Source organism: Periplaneta americana, chromosome 7 (genome assembly GCF_040183065.1).
Source record: "Periplaneta americana isolate PAMFEO1 chromosome 7, P.americana_PAMFEO1_priV1, whole genome shotgun sequence".
In the NCBI taxonomy this organism is placed as follows: domain Eukaryota; kingdom Metazoa; phylum Arthropoda; class Insecta; order Blattodea; family Blattidae; genus Periplaneta; species Periplaneta americana.
In genome coordinates this window covers 183,653,943-183,674,535 of record NC_091123.1, presented here as the reverse complement: position 1 = coordinate 183,674,535, position 20,593 = coordinate 183,653,943, and positions in this window count along the sequence as shown.

Here is a 20,593-nt window from a genome sequence, read left to right as displayed (position 1 = left end):
ACTCGGGAGGAAATTAAACGCAGAGTAAATATGGGAAATGCGTGTTATTATTCGGTTGAGAAGCTCTTATCATCCAGTCTGCTGTCCAAAAATCTGAAAGTCAGAATTTATAAAACAGTTATATTACCGGTTCTTCTGTATGGCTGTGAAACTTGGACTCTGACTCTGAGAGAGGAACATAGGTTAATGGTGTTTGAGAATAAGGTGCTTAGGAAAATATTTAGGGCTAAGCGGGATGAAGTTACAGGGGAATGGAGAAAGTTACACAACACAGAACTGCACGCATTGTATTCTTCACCTGACATAATTAGGAACATTAAATCCAGACGTTTGAGATGGGCAGGGCATGTAGCACGAATGGGCGAATCCAGAAATGCATATAGAGTGTTAGTTGGGAGACCGGAGGGAAAAAGACCTTTAGGGAAGCCGAGACGTAGATGGGAGGATAATATTAAAATGGATTTGAGGGAGGTGGGGTATGATGATAGAGACTGGATTAATATTGCACAGGAAAGGGACCGCTGGCGGGCTTTTGTGAGGGCGGCAATGAACCTTCGGGTTCCTTAAAACCCATTTGTAAGTAAGTAAGTATTCATTAACAATAATAATTGTATATCGAAGTTTTTCATACTATTTTATTTATAACTTCATGTTCCTGTTTTGGTACGTTCCATTAAACGTTTGTCATAAACGCAGAAAATAAAGCCTTATTTTTACCAAGTGAGCAAAACATATGTGCATCTTATCTGTCGCCTTCCATACAAGATAAGACGTCGGTGAGATAACCTTGTACTGTGCTTCTATTTATTACGAGAGTATCACGACCGATCTTATCTCACTCGAGGGTGCGACATTCGACAGAGTTCAAGCGAGCGATTTAATTCCAACGCAGCACTCTGATCCTCACATACATTTGGTCCACTCTATTTTTAAAATAACGAGACAATGGTGAACAGAATTGAAGCGAGTATTATTCTGCCAAACGTAGAGGTAGTGCTACATATTGAAAAGTGAACAAAATTGTAAGGTATCAGCTACACCACTGAATTTATACATATTTCACGCCTTAAAAGAATAATTGCTGCATTGGTCACAACTCATAATGTTGACGATGAAGTCCATATGGACTGAAATTGAAATATCAAACTGGTACAACAATTTGCAAGACGAGCTTTCCAGGAACATCTCGTTAGCTTGGTACAACAGCACTGCTCTCCAGTGGCGTAGCATGAAATTTTGAGCAGGGGAAGCTAACTCAAGTTGTCTTTCATGTACATATGAGAAAACGTACAAGATGTTTTGTGTTTCAATGCACAAGAAGAGGATGTTAGAATAAATACTCATTTTAACAATGACAACGCTTTTTAGTTCTTTTAATCATTTTTGTTATTGTATTGTGTTTCTATTTTGTGAAGGATTTTGGATAAGGGCGCAAATAGCCATAGTAGCTGACGCGCCCTTTCTAAACCCCACTACTAATTAGAATAAATAATGGAAATTAACATATGTATTTATCAGTGGCGTAGCATGAAATTTTGAAGCTAACTCAAGTTGTATTTAATGCAATATGAGAAAACGTATTACAAAAATATAGTCTTAAAATAAATAGTAGTCAATTTCAAGTCAGCAGTCGAAGATTGGTTGGAACCTCGTAACACATATCTCTAACAAATAGACACGTATACGTATAACATTCGCTCACTCCCTGTCATACTTAGATAAATCACAATATTAACGGTCAATAGATACAATATTAGTATCATTACGTAAGTATGCGTCTGTATTTTGAGTGTGTCCTTCATTGACAGCAAGGGAGTCGGTTTTTTAGATCACACTTTTGTTCGTAAGTCAGTCTTGATAATAGAATTGTCCTAAAAAATTCAAGTAAATTGGTGTCAGGAACTGTTATTTCACACATTATTTATTATATCAGCCACAATGCACACTAACACTTCAACTGAACACAACTGACGAAAAGGGATAACTCAGAAAGTACTTATTTTAAATGTTAAAGCTAGCTTCTTGCGAGCCTTGCGACCAGTGTAGTTTAGTTAGAAAGGGATGGAAAATCTGCGGGGTGGATTACACAGAAGAAACCAGTCTGCTTGGAAGCTGGTGTGTGCAGGCTTCTTGTTTACTGCTGCATCACAAATCATCCTGAGCTGCCGCATCACAATATCTAACGCGTAAATATAAATTGTATTAAAATTAATAAATAATTTTGTCCATAAACTGCAGGTTTATTATGAAATTATTATTAACTGGGGAAGCTGAGCTTTTTAGCTTACATTGACGCTACGCCACTGCTGCTCTCAACGAAAAGAGCGTCCTTACGCCTTTCATTGCCTGACGTCATCGAACGTGTGCCGAGATTGAAGCAGGCATTAGTGGGTTTTGTGTTCATGCAGAAGTTCCATTTCTCCCTTTTGTCTGCAAGATGTGGGATGGCATGTGAAGAGAACGTATGCTGAAAATGATCTTATTGGGTAATTATGTAGTTGCACACGCGACGCAACCTATGTCCCGCTGCGAAGTGCGTTGTTAATGGAGTCAGTCGAGGGAATCTGATTCGCATTCAGAAGCATTTCGACGACGTTCTCGATCAAAGAAAATTAATGCCAGTCGCCCATATTACAGCTGCATTCATGTAAGGTGTGTCATCAAAAACGCGAAACTATCCCTGTTTCATGACGCGTACGAACGATTCTTGCAGATTTGTCCTGTGAAGTTGTTAAACAGTTTTATTCATCAGAATGTCTGACGATGTGCAGGCGGTTTAGATGAATAAACATATTTTATACTAGCCGTACCCGTGCACTCCGCTGCACCCGTTAGAAATAAATATAAAGTAATTACACAATTAAAATAGGACGTTTGATCCAGGGAACATTCGTGTTTGATAGAAGGGGACACTCAACTATGTTTTGGAACTTTCTTCCTATTTGACCAATCTTTTTCAAATTTGGAGAAAAAGTTTAATATACACATGGAAAGTAACATGCAAAATCTCAGCTCATTAGATCCAATACTTTTCAAAATAAAAAAAATATTTCAATTTTTAATCAACCATTAATTGAAATATCACTTTTAATTATCATTTTTTATTTTTTGACTTTGTACATTTGCCTGTGACTTCTCAATGAATAGGGGAAGAATTCTGTTTATTGATTTAGCTCTGTCACGTAAATTAGTGTAGAAATTTAATTTTTCATTTCTATGACACTTTTTCTCCAATTTTTAAGTTGAGTGTCCCCTTAATATGTTACTTAATTTAAATTGTATTTAAATAATTAAAATGCGGTCATTTTGGTCCAGAGAGCAATCATTTGGTGCAATGACAATTCCTTTAACATGTTTCTTAATTGTTGTTACATGCAACCATAGTTTAATGAAGATTGACATATCATTTAGTTTTAATGTGTATACTTTATATTACTTGCTATATGTTTCAGACGTTACTGTAATAACATTGTAGAATTATGTCCATCTAGAGAAACTACACTTTCCAATGGTGAAATAATAATTAAACAATTAATTAGCTTCCGATATTACTTCATACAAACACAGAAACATTCTCTTAGCCTATGTTCAATAGCTTTCGATTGTTGTCCAAGCCCCCTTATAGACGAAGTCATTTGTTTTTATTTCAGTACAGCGCCTTAGATGGCATTGTTATTGTAATTTTAAATCTCATTTATCTCATTAAATGTCAGTCCTATCGAAATGTTGTATAGAATAAAACTTATCGGAAATTAGTTTTAAAGAAACGTTTGTTATGTAATATTTTTCATGAAAATCAATAATAAGCGAGATATTTCGATTTATTTGATTCAGGCCCCCTTATAACCCCCCTTTTGAATAAAGTATTTTGAATGACATATAGCCTAAAATCTAAGTTACAACGAACTTAATATATATTCCAATTTTCATATAAATCGGTTCAGCCATTACCGCGTGAAAAGGTTACAAACATCCAGACAGACAGACAGACAGACAGATAAACAAACAAAATTTTCAAAAAAAGCTATTTTCGATTTCAAGATGGTTAATTATACATGTTAACACCAATTATTTTTGGAAAATCGAAAATTACCAGAAAAATTTTGGCTGCAGATTTATTATTAGTATAGATGTGTATATTTTATATTACTTGCTATATGTTTCAGAAGTTACTGTAATAACATTGTAGAATTATGTCCATCTAGAGAAACTACACTTTGCAATGGTGAAATAATAATTAAACAATTAATTAGCTTCCGATATTACTTCATACAAACACAGAAACATTCTGTTAGCCTATGTTCAATAGCTTTCGATTGTTGTTGTCCAAGGCCCCTTATAGACGAAGTCATTTGTTTTTATTTCAGTACAGCTCCTCAGATGGTGCTGTTATTGTAATTTTAAAACTCATTTATCTCATTAAATATCAGTCCTATCAAACTTTTGTATAGAATAAAACTTGTCGGAAATTATTTTTAAAGAAACTTTTGTTATGTAATTTTTTTTCATGAAAATCAATAATAAGCGAGATATTTCGATTTATTTAATTCAGGCCCCCTTATAACCTCCCTTTTAAATAAAGTATTTTGAATGACATATAGCCTAAAATGTAAGTTACAACGAACTTAATTTATATTCCAATTTTCATATAAGTCGGTTCAGCCATTATCGCGTGAAAAGGTAACACACATCCAGACAGACAGACAGACATACTTACTTACTTACTTACAAATGGCTTTTAAGGAACCCGGAGGTTCATTGCCGCCCTCACATAAACCCGCCATCGGTCCGTATCCTGTGCAAGATTAATCCAGTCTCTATCATCACACCCCACCTTCCTCAAATCCATTTTAATATTATCCTCCCATCTACTCTCGGCCTCCCTAAAGGTCTTTTTCCCTCCTGTCTACCAACTAACACTCTATATGCATTTCTGGATTCGCCCATACGTGCTACATGCCCTGCCCATCTGAAACGTCAGGATTTTAAGTTCCTAATTATGTTAGGTGAAGAATACAATGCGTGCAGTTCTGTGCTGTGTAACTTTCTCCATTCTCCTGTAGCTTCATCCCGCTTAGCCCCAAATATTTTCCTAAGCACCTTATTCTCAAACACCCTTAACCTATGTTCCTCTCTCAGAGTGAGAGTCCAAGTTTCACAACCATACAGAAGAACCGGTAATATAACTGTTTTATAAATTCTAACTTTCAGATTTTTGGACAGCAGACTGGATGATAAGAGCTTCTCAACCGAATAATAACACGCATTTCCCATATTTATTCTGCGTTTAATTTCCTCCCGAGTGTCATTTATATTTGCAGACATACATACATACATACAAACAAAAATTTCAAAAAAACGATTTTCGGTTTCAGGATGGTTAATTATACATGTTAACACCAATTATTTTTGTGAAATCGAAAATTACCAGAAAAATTTTGGCTACAGATTTATTATTAGTATAGATTAAGCCATATTATTTCCTCTAGCTTTCACTTGGATAACGTTTTATACCATTGAGATTGATATGTTTTAATACGCACAGCGACTGAAAAGCAATTTATTACGCGGTAAACATTTCGGATGAAATGAAACTACGAGCGACATTAAGAACTTCGTTAGCTTTGTGACTGTGAGGTCTTCTGTTTGTTCCCCTTATTACAAAATAAATTGATTGTGATGTAAAGTAGCCTATCTCTCAACAGCAGTCAAGTTGTTATCGCCCGGTCCTCTTTAAATAACACTTTGGAAGTTGCTTAGCGACAACACAATGAACACGTCTATACCCAGCACTCGTACAGATGCAGTTGGCTCCTTTATACAAAAGGCAGAAGTTTCAGTTTGGCAGCCACTCGACAGATTTATGGCGGTTTTGTAAGCCTTCACTCTTCCGCAATAAAAATGTCAGTGTTGCCGAAAAAAAAATATTTTGAAACTGTTATATCAGTACACGTGTTCTGGACCAAGTCTCAACCTTTGAGAAAAAGAAAGAAACTCTATGTTTTTAGTCCACCATCTACTCTACTTGTTTGTCCTTCGCAATATGAATGACAATAGCGGAACACGAGCAGAATTTTAAGCTCTGACAAGTGTCATTTATTTATATCTAACAATAAATTCAACACAATTAACTTTTCTATATTTCTGTCATAAAATTACAACTTTTGTCAGTTAATACTGTTGCGTATGTTGAACAACCCATGAAGAATCTTTCGTACACTACTTTTAACACATGAATATAAATAATTGATTAAATGGCGATCTTAACCATGTTGAATCTTTCGTACACTACTTTTAACACTTGAATATAAATAATTGATTAAGTGGCGATCTTACCCATGTTGAATCTTTCGTACATTACTTTTAACACTTGAATATAAATAATTGATTAAATGGCGATCTTACCCATGTTGAATTTTCGTAGACTGCTTTTAACACTTAAATATGAAGAGTCCACTACAAGAGTGATGGATGTCATTTGGAATACATTTTTCAGGAGAAGCAATTGAAAGTTTGAAATGCTTAGCGTTCAAAGCTTAACTGTGATTTTCCGATCACTACTGGACAATGACTATCAGTGTTAATGCCATGTAACTCTTTATGTATATTCCATATGTCTTAGGCTATGCATTGACAGTCTTGGTTCATTTTCGACAAGAAAGTGACACCCATCATTCTAGCAGTGGACTCTTCATATAAATAATTGATTAAATGGCGATCTTACACAAAAAACACAACACAAACACAAGAACACAAGAAATACAAGAAATACATCACAATAACATACGAAAACAAAAACACACACAAGATCGCATCCTCATTCAGAAAACAGAAATACAACATAGCATACAGAACAGAAAACACACTATAAAGACATCTCAACACACAAACAACACAAACAAATAAATACAACCACACAGGCGTATACAAACTCACATGCAATAGTTGCGACAGTTTCTATATTGGACAGACAGACAGATCATTCCAAACTCGATACAAAGAACATATTAAAGCAATAATCAGAGGACACAATACATCTACATATGCCGAACACATAACTAACATACAATAACATAAATACAGACATGGAAATCCTACACATACAGCCCAAAAACCAAAAACTCAACACACTAGAACAATATTAAATATACAGACACACTAAAACACACCATAATCAAATTCTCAACACACAGATTAATTTCAGAACACACACACTATTTGATACAACTCTTCATCACACAACAGGCAGCGAAGTTAAGATAGCGCCGAGATCTAGTAGGCTCTGAGGATGGTGTCAAGCAACACCGAAATAGTTGTAAGCCGCACATGCTTACATAATTAACACGAGTAAGATCGCCATTTAATCAATTATTTAAACCCATGAAGTTTCAAAAAGAAGAGACATTAAATAGACAGCAAAATTTATGGTTGAAATCCGTTTAAAATATTAATTTACACGCACAAAAGAAGAATGGCAACACTAAAAAAATTTTCACTGGATTCGAAAGAATGAGCAAATGTGGAATAGGAACTACATAATTCGTTTCGGCTTTTCAATTTAATTTACGCTAATGAATCAATAAATCTAAAGAGGAATTCAGAGGTTTCACTTGCAAATCCCTGAATATTGGTGAAATGTGTGGCTTCATCTTTTCAACTGTTTTCTGGAAAACATCTCTACTCATTCATTTATAGGTTTCTGCAGAAGGGACTGCAAACCCAGCATTCTCCAATCTTTCCTATTTTCTGCCTTCCTCTTTGTCTCTGCATATGATCCATATATCTTAATATCGTCTATCATCTGATATCTTCTTCTGCCCCGAACTTTTCTCCCGTTCACCATTCCTTCCAGTGCATCCTTCAGTTGGCAGTTTCTTCTCAGCCAGTGACCCAACCAATTCCTTTTCCTCTTCCTGATCAGTTTCAGCATCATTCTTTCTTAACCCACTCTTCCTAGCACAGCTTCGTTTCTTATCCTGTCTGTCCATTTCACACGCCCCGTTCTTCTCCATATTCACATCTTTACTGTCTCCTTGTAATCTGGGAAGGCAGGTTCTGTGTTAGTTATAGAAATATTAACGGAGAAGAGAAATCGTGGAAAACATGAAAAATAATATTTTTTAAATGAAATATGAACATTTTTGTGTGTTAGACCTAATTTCATTCCAGATCTCGTGAAACGTGAAAATCTCTATTTCCATACTGCTAACAGGAAAGGTTCAGAATAAGAAATTTCATATTTTGACTGTCTCTAATAATTCCTTTGGTTCGAATTGTAAATTAATTTAAAATAGCTTGTAAGAAAGTCGTAGGCTAGTGATTTTAGGTTAAATATAGTTTACAAGTATGAGTCTACTAAATAAAAAGTGTGTAATTGTTTGTTTCATTTGAAGTTTTGTATCAGTGAAGCGTGTTATGTCAGTGAAGTTATGGTTTACAATGGCAGTAAATAGTTTCGATTAGTGAAAATTTAGTATCAGTGAAATGTGTTCTATATTGCCAGTGAAATGTGTTCTATAGTATCAGTGAAATATGTTCTATAGTGTCAGTGAAATGTGTTCTATAATGGCAGTGAAATGTGTTCAATAGTGTCAGTGAAATGTGCTCTATATTGTCAGTGAAATGTGTTGAGTGCCAGTGAAGTGTGTTCTATATTGTCAGTGAAATGTGTTCTATATTGAGTGCCAGTGAAGTGTGTTTTATAGTGTCAGTGAAGTGTGTTCTATATTGTCAGTGAAACATGTTCCATTGTGTCAGTGAAATGTGTTCTATATTGTCAGTGAAATGTGTTCTATAATGGCAGTGAAATGTGTTCTATAGTGGCAGTGAAATGTGTTCTATAATGGCAGTGAAATGTGTTCTATAGTGTCAGTAAAATGTGTTCTATATTGTCATTGAAATGTGTTCTATTGTCAGTGAAATGTGTTCTATAGTTGCAGTAAAATGTGTTGTATATTGTCAGTGAAATGTGTTCTATAGTGTCAGTGAAATGTGTTCTATAGTGTCAGCGAAATGTGTTCTATAGTGGCAGTGAAATTTGTTGTATATTGTCAGTGAAATGTGTTCTACAGTGGCAGTGAAATTTGTTGTATATTGTCAGTGATGTGTGTACTATAATGGCAGTGAAATGTGTTCTATAGTGTCAGTGAAATGTGTTCTATATTGTCACTATATTGTCAGTGAAATGTGTTCTATATTGTTAGTGAAATTTATTCTATATTGTCAGAGAAATGTGTTATATAGTGTCAGTGAAATGTGTTCTATATTGTCAGTGAAATGTGTTCTATAGTGGCAATGAAATATGTTGTATATTGTCAGTGAAATGTGTTCTATAATAGCAGTGAAATGTGTTCTATAGTATCAGTGAAATGTGTTCTATATTGTCACTATTTTCAGTGAAATGTGTTCTATAGTGTCAGTGAAATGTGCTCTATATTGTCACTATATTGTCAGTGAAATGTGTTCTGTGTTGATAGTGTCAGTGAAATGTGCTCTATATTGTCAATGAAATCTGTTCTATATTGTCACTATATTGTCAGTGAAATGTGTTCTATAGTGTCAGCGAAATGTGTTCTATATTGTTAGTGAAATGTGTTCTATAATGTCACTGAAATGTGTTCTATAGTGTCAGTGAAATGTTGTATAGTGTTAGTGATATGTGCTCTATATTGTCACTATATTTTTAGTGAAATGTGTTCTATGTTGATAGTGTCAGTGAAGTATTGTATTGTTTTGTATTGTATTTATTAACATTCCATGGCATTCATACATGCTTACAGCTAGAATATGGAACAAGTCAAAAAACTTAATACTATTATAAAATCTTAATTTATAGTCACAGTCTAGATGAAATATATACAGACGAGATTTACAATATAGTCTACTAGTACAACACATAGTTTTAGTATCAATTTCATGAAGTGTTATTGAATGTCATGAATTCACCTACAGAATAGAAGGCGTGAGAAATTAGGTACTTCTTTAATTTGCCCCATATAATCTCATGTTTTGAGTTTCATTTTTTATATCGATAGGGAGGCTATTAAAAATGTTTACTGCCATATAACGCACTCCTTTTTGATAGCACGATAGACTTACCGATGGAGTATGAAAGTCATTCTTTTGACGTGTATTTATGCTATGAACTGTTGAATTAGTTACAAAGTTTTCACGATTACATACGAGGAAGACTATTAATGAAAAGATATACTGACAAGCCATGGGCATTATTTATAGTTTTTTAAAATAGTCCTACACGACTCCCTAGATTTCGCACCTACTATTATTCTAATTACTCTTTTTCGTAATAGAAATATATTGTTACTATCTGTGGAATTTTCCCAGAATATTATTCCAAAACTCATTACCGAGTGGAAGTATGCAAAGTATATTGTTTTTAAGGTATTGATATTTACTATCTTTTGCATAGATCTAATAGCAAAACAAGCTGAATTTATTTTGGGGGTAATTTCTTTAATATGATTTTTCCAATTTAACACATTATCGATTTTTAAGCCAAGAAATTTGGTTGTTGTTGTTTCTAATAGGGATCTATTGTTAATTATTGCGCTAGAAATTTGCGACGTTGAATTTGGACAGGATTTAAATGGAATTATGTTAGTTTTGTTACAATTTAATACTAATTTATTGACTGAGAACCAGTCTCATATTTTGAAGAGAATTTCCTCTGTTGAAGATTGGAATGTGTTGGAGTTATTGGCTGTAATTACTATACTTGTGTCATCTGCAAATAATATGGGATGACCTACATCTTTTATAAGGGGGGCAAGATCATTTATAAACACTAGAAAAAGTAGGGTACCTAATATTGATCCTTGAGGAATTCCATTATTAATAGTTCCCCATGTCGATGTAGATTTCATAGCTGTATTGATTTCAACTTTCTGTTTCCTATCTATGAGATATGAGTGAGACCATTGGTATGCAACACCTTTAATTCTATAATAATCTAATTTATCTAGCAGCATTTTATGATTTATACAGTCAAATGCTTTGGATAAATCACAGAAAATCCCTCCAACCTGTAATTTTTTATTTACTGCCTCCAGAATTTTGTCAGTTAAACTAAATGTTGCATTTTCTGTGCCTTTATTTTAACTAAATCCAAATTGTTCTGGGACTAAAATGTTGTATCTTTCTAGATGATGATATAATCTTTTATACATTACTTTTTCAAAGATTTTGGAGAAGACTGGTAGAAGTGATATGGGTCTGTAATTTTCTGGAGATGTTCTTTCTCCCTTTTTGAAGATAGGAATAACCACTGAATATTTTAATCTCTCGGGAAATATACCATTGAACATTGAATAGTTACATAAATAACTTAATGGCCCGGCTATAATATGTGAACTCGCTTTTAATATTTTGCTTGTTATTTCATCATACCCTGAGGAGTTTTTTGACTTTAGATTTTTAATAATTGCAATTATTTCTTGTTTGTTTGTTGAAAATATTTGAATATTTGGGAATTTTGTCGGAAAATATTGTGTTAAAGAATCTAAACTGTTAGTAACATTATCTTGGGGGATGTTGAGGTTATCAGTTATTGTAAGAAAATATTTGTTAAATATGTTTGCAATTTCATTTGGGTCTGACGTTTTTGTATTGTTAGATATAAGGGTATAGTTTGTTACTTTACTTTTTGATCGTCCACTTTCTTTTTTAATTATGTTCCAAGTTGTTTTGATTTTATTATCAGAGTTTTGTATTGTTGTATTATAGTGTAATTCTTTAGCTTTTTGAATTACTTTGTGTAATATTTTTGAATAATTTTTATAGTGTTGTTTTAAGTTTATATCATTACTATTTCTGCTCTGTATGTATAATGATCTCTTGGTTTTGCATGAGATTTTAATACCTTGTGTAATCCATCTATTGTTACATATTGTTTCATTTTTATACTTTACAGGAAAACTGGATTAAAAAATATTTAGAAATGTTTTATGAAACTCGTTGAATTTACTGTTCATATCACTTTGACTGTATACTGATTCCCATGTTTCATTTTTAAGATTTATTTCATGTTCCGTGGTGTCAGTGAAATGTGCCCTATATTATCACTATATTGTCAGTGAAATGTGTTCTATAGTGTCAGTGAAATGTGTTCTATATGCAGTGAAATGTGTTCTATATTGTTAGTGAAATGCGTTCTAAAGCGTCAGTTAAATGTGTCCAGAAGTGTACGTGAAAGAGTATCAGTGCCAAAATAATATAAATGTGCATGTCATACTGTATTATATGGAAGTTATAATTAGGTTTACTTATTAATTAGGTTATTGTAACCATTATTAATTGCATATTTGATCATTTGCAGTGTAAATAAATACCTACATAGATAAGCTTCGAAAACCTAAACAAGATAACAATCGTCAGAAGTCTCATCTGTAATATTTTATTTATTTAATTACTTAGAAAAGGCTAGTTATTTATGGACAAATTAAAATAAAGCAACATAAAGTATAATGGAAGCACTTATTAAAGAAGTGTGAAAATAAACCTGTAGATGGCTGTGATGTATCGCTAGTACTTAAAGCTACAACGCAATCGGTCACTGGTTCACTTATCGGCAAGGACAGTGAATATTTATTTTGTTCCTTTCACTTAGGTGTAAGTTATGTCTCTTTCAGGCGTCTTGCTTTGACTCATGCAAATTCTAGAAATTATTGTATCATGTTGATTATATTTTCTCAGGCAGCCATGCCGCATTGTGTGAAAACCACTTCCTTAAGACTATTAGTACTGAAAGAAACGTAGCCATAAATATACATACAATACCATACAATTTACATTGTTATAGATTTCAATGATACGGAAACTCTAGAAGACGGCCAGGAGATGGACAGAACAATAAAATTATTGAGATCTGAAACGGGAAAAGCCCTTATGGGCCTAAAGCTTGCAAGATGATGATGATGATGATGACTTTCTGAGTTGTTATCGGTATCATATCACTGCAAATCTTTCAGTTTCTACCAAATTTGGTTCTCTCTGAAGGCACATAATTAGCCTCTCTCTTTTGCGATTCATGACAATATGCGTGGTCTTCGAGTTTTTAAATTATTTTTTGCAACAATGACTTCAATCTTTAATAGACTTTTCAATTTATAGGATGAATTTGCGATATTGGCCAATAACGTTTCAGAACCGCCTTAAAACCAACCAATCACAGTTGTGTTCCTTGATAAGACGCTTTGTAAGGAAATCACAGAAAATCAAGAAATGTTAACAACATTTAACTTTGAAAATTGCGTTTTTAATAACTACAACTTCAACTAATAAATAAATGCCTGTAAAAACCTTTCGTGTTTTTATTCTGATAATATAACATTTCAGATTAGGCCTATCTTACTTTTGAGGTTAAGTATTGTTGTTTCGTATTTCCGCTGTTAGTCGGCAAAAGTATTCAGTATGCCGTGATACATAGATAGCAGTTTGTTTTTGAACTTCATTACAAGGAAACATAATAATGTCTTATTACTGTGTTTTATAACAATTATCATTTACGTAAGTAATTCGGTTTTGCAAGTTATTTAATTTTATTCGTTGTGTAATCTTATTAAACTGCACTCGTGCAATTACTACAGATAATGCTACATTATCGTACTCTTTAGCATCTCTAGTTCGTAATCGACTAGAATGATATTTCCCATCTACACCCTATTTATAATTCTACGATCAATTCCTAATAAACTTAGTCTTTTAAATACCGATACATTCTTTAATATAATTTGGTCCAGGGAGCATTCTCTTTTGGCACAAGGTTGATTTATGTAACATGTTTCTAAATTATTAGTCTTTTAAATACCGGTACATTTTTTAATATAATTTGGTCCAGGGAGCATTCTCTTTTGGCACAAGGATGGTTTATGTAACATGTTTCTAAATTATTAGTCTTTTAAATACCGCTACATTCTTTAATATAATTTGGTCCAGGGAGCATTCTCTTTTGGCACAAGGATGATTTATGTAACATGTTTCTAAATTATTAGTCTTTTAAATACCGCTACATTCTTTAATATAATTTGGTCCAGGGAGCATTCTCTTTTGGCAAAAGGATGATTTATGTAACATGTTTCTAAATTATTAGTCTTTTAAATACCGGTGCATTCTTTAATATAATTTGGTCCAGGGAGCATTCTCTTTTGGCACAAGGATGATTTATGTAACATGTTTCTAAATTATTAGTCTTTTAAATACCGCTACATTCTTTAATATAATTTGGTCCAGGGGCATTCTCTTTTGGCACATGGATGATTTATGTAACATGTTTCTAAATTATTAGTCTTTTAAATACCGCTACATTCTTTAATATAATTTGGTCCAGGGAGCATTCTCTTTTGGCACAAGGATGATTTATGTAACATGTTTCTAAATTATTAGTCTTTTAAATACCGGTACATTCTTTAATATAATTTGGTCCAGGGAGCATTCTCTTTTGGCACAAGGATGGTTTATGTAACATGTTTCTAAATTATTACTCTTTTAAATACCGCTACATTCTTTAATATAATTTGGTCCAGGGAGCATTCTCTTTTGGCACAAGGATGATTTATGTAACATGTTTCTAAATTATTAGTCTTTTAAATACCGGTACATTCTTTAATATAATTTGGTCCAGGGAGCATTCTCTTTTGGCACAAGGATGGTTTATGTAACATGTTTCTAAATTATTAGTCTTTTAAATACCGCTACATTCTTTAATATAATTTGGTCCAGGGAGCATTCTCTTTTGGCACAAGGATGATTTATGTAACATGTTTCTAAATGATTAGTCTTTTAAATACCGGTACATTCTTTAATATAATTTGGTCCAGGGAGCATTCTCTTTTGGCAAAAGGATGATTTATGTAACATGTTTCTAAATTATTAGTCTTTTAAATACCGGTACATTCTTTAATATAATTTGGTCCAGGAAGCATTCTCTTTTGGCACAAGGATGATTTATGTAACATGTTTCTAAATTATTAGTCTTTTAAATACCGGTACATTCTTTAATATAATTTGGTCCAGGGAGCATTCTCTTTTGGCAAAAGGATGATTTATGTAACATGTTTCTAAATTATTAGTCTTTTAAATACCGCTACATTCTTTAATATAATTTGGTCCAGGGAGCATTCTCTTTTGGCACAAGGATGATTTATGTAACATGTTTCTAAATTATTAGTCTTTTAAATGCCGGTACATTCTTTAATAAATCATTGAAAAATAAATGTTACTTATTTATTTATCAGAGCTTCCTCAAATTAGAGGCTGCCATTAGACAAAGCATACAAAACAATACAAGAACAAATAGAAGATGAGAGCTAAAAGAGTAAGAAAAAAGGCAAACAAATACACAAACAAACAATGGCAGTTTACAGAAGAAAAAAAAATTCAAGTGGATGTTATATCTAGGGATGTGGCGTGAGTACGAAATTATTATTATTTTTGGCGCATCATTTTTACGTAAATAACGACAAATAAAAACTAATATGCCGCACAACATTATTTTAAGAAATACAGGAAACAAGCATGAATATTATTCACCATTCTTAATGATCTTGGGATAGAAAAAAAACGTATGGAATAGGAATTACATACAATTAATGTGCGTGTAATAAACAATAAGCAAACCATCTTCGATTAATCATTTCAAAACAACGTGAATATAGCGTGGATTGTGTAGGAAAATAATTTCTTATATGTTGCTCCCAATGTGCATCATTGTTAACGCATGAAAACAAATGAAAATTAACATGGCATATAAAGACTATTTGAAGAAATATAGGAGATGTTAAGTAATATTCAGCGTTCTTAATGATCTTTGGATGGAAAATAACAATGAAATATGCATAAAATAGAAATTACATACAGGTGAGCATATAAAAAACATTAAGTAGAATCATATCTGATTAATACGCTTAAATTACTCCAGGTTTAGTGTAAGAGTGGTCTATATCTAACGATGTCTCCCAGCAAATTACTTAATTCATAAAAACAAAAAAATCGTGTTAGAAGATTGAATTTGTGTATTTTCTCTGAAACTTTCCAAATATCTGTAGGCAGTCTTTTACATTAGATTGCCGGGTTATTTACAAGAAGTCGTCGCTGAACGATTCACATTATTTCCAGGTTAGTTGAATCAACTCATCTAGTGAACGATATAAATCTTTAAAATACTAGGTGTCTCTCTCCCTTGTTACTTGTGAGCCATCCCAAACCCCGACCTCCATCACTAAGAGCGCCGGTCCTTATATACCCGTAAGTCAAGGCCTTCTGACAAATAAAAGCAATTGACAATAGATATCTCAGTCATGACAACCTCATAAAATATCCTATCAATTGAATAATCGATCTTGCTACGTACAACATAATTATATTATATTATTACCCATTTCAGCGAGCACTGACGACCACTGCAAAATACGATAATTTGGTCCAGGAAGCATTGTCTTTTGGCACAAGGATGATTTATGTAACATGTTTATAAATTATTAGTCTTTTAAATACCTGTACATTCTTTAATAAATCACTGAAAAACAAATGTAAATATAGGAAGTGGAGTGAGTACGAAATTATTATTATTTTTTGGCGCATCATTTTTACGTAAATAACGAAAAATAAAAAGGGATTATTAGAAAGTACGTACACTGCGTTTGTCAAATGCGCATCACCATGCTTTCAAAAAGGCACTTTTAAGTGCCCGACACCCCGCTTTTTTTCATCATGTGCTACAAGTCAGATCATCATCGGGGCTTGCAGCCCCGATACCCCGCTTTTTTCATCATGTGCTACATGTCGGATCATCATCGGGGCTTGCAGCCCCGATACCCCGCTTTTTTCATCATGTGCTACACGTCAGATCATCATCGGGGTTTGCAGCCCCGATACCCCGCTTTTTTCATCATGTGCTACATGTCGGATCATCATCGGGGCTTGCAGCCCCGATACCCCGCTTTTTACATCATGTGCTACACATCGGATCATCATCGGGGCTTGGAGCCCCGATACCCTGCTTTTTACATCATGTGCTACACGTCGGATCATCATCGAGGCTTGTAGCCCCGATACCCCGCTTGCTACGTGCAAAACAATTATATTATATTATTACCCATTTCAGCGAGTACTGACGACCACTGCAAAATACGATAATTTGGTCCAGGGAGCATTATCTTATGGCACAAGGATGATTTATGTAACATGTTTCTAAATGCTACGTACAACATTATTTTATTATATTATTACTACCCATTTCAGCGAGTACTGACGACCACTGCAAAATACGACAATTTGGTCCAGGGAGCATTCTCTTTTGGCACAAGGATGATTTATGTAACATGTTTCTAAATTATTAGTCTTTTAAATACCGGTACATTCTTTAATAAATCACTGAAAAACAAATGTGAATACATAGGATGTGGAGTGAGTACGAAATTATTATTATTTTTTATATTTTGGCGCATCATTTTTACGTAAATAACGACAAATAAAAACTAACATGCCACATAACATTATTTTAAGAAATACAAGAAACAAGCATGAACAATATTCACCATTCTTAATGATCGGGGGATAGAAAAAAAACCGTATGGAATAGAAATTACAAACAAATGTGCATGTAATAAACAATAAGCAAACCATCTTCGATTAATCATTCCAAAACAACGTGAATATAGCGTGGATTGTGTAGGAAAATAATTTCTTATAAGTTGCTCCCAATGTGCATCATTGTTAACTTATGAAAACAAATGAAAATTAACATGGCATATAAACACTATTTGAAGAAAGATAGGAGATATTAAGTAATATTCATCGTTCTTAATGATCTTCGGATGGAAAATAACAATGAAATATGTATAAAATAGAAATTACATACAGGTGAGCATATAAAAAACAGTAAGTAGAATCATATCTGATTAATAAGCTTAAATTACTCCAGGTTTAGTGTAAGAGTGGTCTATATTTAACGATATCTCCCAGCAGATTACTTAATTCATAAAAACAAAAAAATCGTGTTAGAAGATTAAATTTGTGTATTTTCTCTGAAACTTTCCAAATATCTGTAGGCAGTCTTTTACATTAGATTGCCGAAAATTGGTTTATAGCGCAGCATTGGCAGTGATAAAAGTGTGAAATATTCGTTCAGTGGGCGTGGATACTCTACATTGACCAAAATATGTAATATTAATAAGTTTTCTTCAATAAATAATGCTAGTAATGTTTAAGCCATGAAGAATTTAGCACTTTAAATTTCTGCAACAGGCAATATACCATATTACATGTTTAATTGCTCACTCAATTAGCACAGCTGTCTGTGGACGGGGTGTGGAGAGAAAAAGACTTCAACCTACACTCTGAAACCCATAAACCGCTAAGTGAATTACGACGCCTGAATGTTGTGGTTTCTTCACGCCGTTAAATGAGCCACGTTTGTTTTAAGAGATTAAGAAACAATACAAATGAGGCATTTAGTACTCATCGCATGCATTGTTCAAGACACTCGAAACATAAGCTCGTATGATGAATTATACGCCCTGGCTGAATAACAAATTGTGGAGAGGAACATGTGCGGTCTCAGAAAGCAAACAAACTTCCGCGCAAATCGCAACATCTGTGCGAAGATCTGGGGCACGCCGTGGGATGTAAAGGTCAGTCCCTGTCGTCAGGGAGTTCGACCTGGTTCTTTGTGCCTACGCTACATGTGGCGTCCAAATCCTATTTGGTCTGTCGGTTTCCTTTCCTTGAGGGCGTGTCGCAAATAAAATAACAGTTTTCGAAGTCAACCGCCTTGTTGAACTAATAGGACAACTAATGAGTTTCTTACGGATGACCTCATCCGACCTGTCTGACGATCAGGTCATGGAAAGGATGAAAAATTTGCCGTTGCCTGAGCTGTTTTTCTGTTTCCTGGCATCAGGAATTATATCTATGGTGCCCACGGGGAAAACATAAAGAGTCCATTACTAAAACGAGGTCTAGAGGCTTTAAACCGCGTTAGGATTTATAAAACGAGGTCTTTTTCATTTTTCTGAGCCATGGCTCGAAACCATGGTCTGAAGCAGAGACCACGGCTGGGATAGGTTTAAAACCACGGCTTCGTGTATACAAGATGGAGGAAGTAGATCAGCTGGATGACTATGAAAGGAAAATTTGTGATTACAGTTATTAAATCTCGGATTAGAGTGTTGAGAGACAGGAATAATCCTTTGTAACTATATAACGACGATAATTTCAGGGGAATATTTTCGATTTTCGAAGGAATCAACGCAAAATTCAGCAAGAATGCTAAATAATAATCTGCAACGAAATGCAAGAGGCAGCGGGTTGACAATTTTTTTACACCTTCTTGTTGCTTTGAGGGAAGTAAGATATAAGATTTTATATTAAACCTTTATGCCTATAAGACGATATAACTTAATTCTTAGTCTTTACAGTGGTTTTTTTACATTTTATTTAATACTCGAAATTGATGTGAGCCTATAAGAATATGAAGCAAACGTGATTTTGTGTTTTTATTTTAAGTTTTATGCTACTGAATCTTTCCAAGTAGTAAGTCTAGTATATGTGAAAATATATCTACAGGGACATCATTTTATTTTTACTTCAATTTTTATTGTACCTGAGTTTTTTAATGTACTTCACTCCCACCCCTTCTACTAAAGAAGTTCCAACTGTCCTCCATACAGAATGAAGGCCGCATATAGTAAACAGCACTGAGTTAGTGAGTATAGTACGTTCCAGAAATATGTTCGCGTTTTCCAGTGACGAAAGAGCTTTCAATATTGAATCATATTTTCGCACAGGTACTGTCGTCCGTTTGCCTACGTCGCATCCCGATTACCCCCACCTGCTCCTGCACGCCCCTCTGTAAAAGCTGGGCTGTCTTAGCTCTTTTCTGAAAACATTAATTTCTGTTAGGAATTGGACGTTTACGTAATATTATGCAACTGTTCAAAATAACTTAAATAAATGGGCCTCGTTAAGTAATTAACTGTCACGTGATTTCCCCCCTTTCTACGATCCTGTGGCATAACCACTTGGACGGACAGTAGATACCATGTCTGAGTAATTTTTTCTGTGCGGGTCGGGCAGAAGTGAAGATTGAATTTACAGTACGTAAGGTACTCTTTTATAGAGTAGATAAAGAATTATTTCAACATGAGTTACTAGTACGAAGAACGAAACTGGTAATTGGTATTAGATACAATAGTCTATAGTGCGATAATATGCATAAAAGAACTGAAGCCTATTTCGATATGAACGGCCACCATTAAAAAAAAAAATGTGTTTAAATATTCATATTATGGTTATTTTTCTATTTAACTTCTTTCTCTATATTGTACGCTAATGTGCTGTAGACAGTATAATATACACTGCATAATGAATACGTCCACATGGATAACTCAGTTCGGGAGTAAAAACACTTACTCTTAATACAGTCAGTACTGTATTTTGATTAAACAAAAACCTAATGAAAATTATCGAACACAAAATCGCGATATTTCCTAGTTTACGTAAATGGATGAACAACTTTTCTTCCCTCCTATACCTAGTAAAGTGATTTGTTTGTGTTTTACGCCAGTATCATCGAACT